This window comes from Sinocyclocheilus rhinocerous, unplaced genomic scaffold (assembly GCF_001515625.1).
Source record: "Sinocyclocheilus rhinocerous isolate Xijiao unplaced genomic scaffold, SAMN03320098_v1.1 scaffold1690, whole genome shotgun sequence".
Classification (NCBI taxonomy): Eukaryota; Metazoa; Chordata; class Actinopteri; order Cypriniformes; family Cyprinidae; genus Sinocyclocheilus; species Sinocyclocheilus rhinocerous.
In genome coordinates this window covers 89,171-90,629 of record NW_015664228.1, presented here as the reverse complement: position 1 = coordinate 90,629, position 1,459 = coordinate 89,171, and the positions used below count along the sequence as shown (strand labels likewise).

At 22.5% G+C, this 1,459-nt stretch overlaps 1 long non-coding RNA gene across 1 annotated transcript in view; it reads left to right on the top strand.

Moving 5' to 3' along the window:
* The window catches only part of LOC107730028 (uncharacterized), an 11,510-nt gene extending 10,389 nt beyond the window's left edge, over nucleotides 1–1,121 (top strand). The window contains exon 3 of the long non-coding RNA XR_001638643.1: nucleotides 1,088–1,121. This is a non-coding gene — a long non-coding RNA (uncharacterized LOC107730028). The remainder of the gene's footprint in view (nucleotides 1–1,087) is intronic.
* Nucleotides 1,122–1,459: the final 338 nt, after the last annotated feature.

The following is a 1,459-nucleotide window of genomic DNA, read 5'->3' as shown; positions in this document are numbered from 1 at the left end:
TATATATATATATATATAGTATTCTTAGTCTTTTTTAAAGTTATTTTAGTACTACAAGTTACACTAAAGAAAAATTAGAAATGTTGCTTCGGTAACTAGCTAAAGAATATTACAGATACATTTTATTTTATTTTAAGTAACAAAATTGTTTTTTAAATGCTTTTAGTTATAGTTAACGATAGTAATGCTAACTGACCAGTATATTTTTACAGCATTTATTGTTAACTTTGTTAATGTTAGTTATTAATAAAAATATGTTCCTGGTTTCTTCATGTTAGATCACAGTCTATTAACTACAGTTAATAAAATTTTGGTTTAAAAATATGTAAATGTAAATGTTGAGTATTAGTTAATGTTAAAATTGGTGTAGCATTGTAACATTATTAGTAAATGTAAGATGCATAAATGCTGTAATATTACATAATAATAATAATAATAAAGATTTTAATAATAATCTCTCTCTCTATATATATATACAGTATATTTTAGTGCTGTCGCACGATTAATCGCAATTAATCGCATCCAAAATAAACGTTTTTGTTTGCATAATATATGTCTGTGTACTGTGTATATTTATTATGTATATATAAATACACACACATGCATGTTTATGTTTTGAAAATATTTACATGTCTATATTTATATTCATAATATTTATATTAATATATAAACATAACATATTTTTCTGAAATATATACATGCATGTGTGTGTATTTATATATACATAATAAATATACACAGTACACACACATATATTATGTAAACAAAATCTTTTATTTTGGATGAAAATTACTCAAAAACAATTTTTTAGCTAAATTGAAATGTAACATTTTTTTTACAAAAATGACAAAAGCACACTACTAAATTACAAAAAATAAAATAAATTAAGTTTAAGTGGAAGTACTGAAATACTGAAACCAAAACATTTTAAGCTAAATAGAAATATTAATAATAATAATAATACAAATAAATGACATATTAAATAATGACAATGCTAATAGTATTAATAATAATAATGAGAAAAGCGCAGGTTGTTAGTGCGTGAGCTCTGATTGTGAAGTGTGCTGTTTTCTGTGTAATGCCGCAGCTGTGTCGCGGTGAAGACGTGCTCGTGGTGGCGAAAAAACTGAATTTGATATACAATAAAAAGGATTTTATAGTGCCCTATTATTGTATAACTGTTTTAATAAATTAAATTGGTAAATAAAAATGATTAAATTGTTACATTTTTATGAATTTAATTGATTAGACATGCTTTTTGATCATTAAAATTAAATTAAATCATAATCCAGAAAAATAAAAATGGAATAAAACAGATTTCAAAATCCCTAAAAATAAAATTTTTGTTAAACTTTTTATTAAATTGCTATCAAATTATATTAGTTTCATGATTCCAACTAATGAAACATGCTTTTTTTTGTTTATTAACACTTAATTTAACCACTAAAGTGGAAAGGTA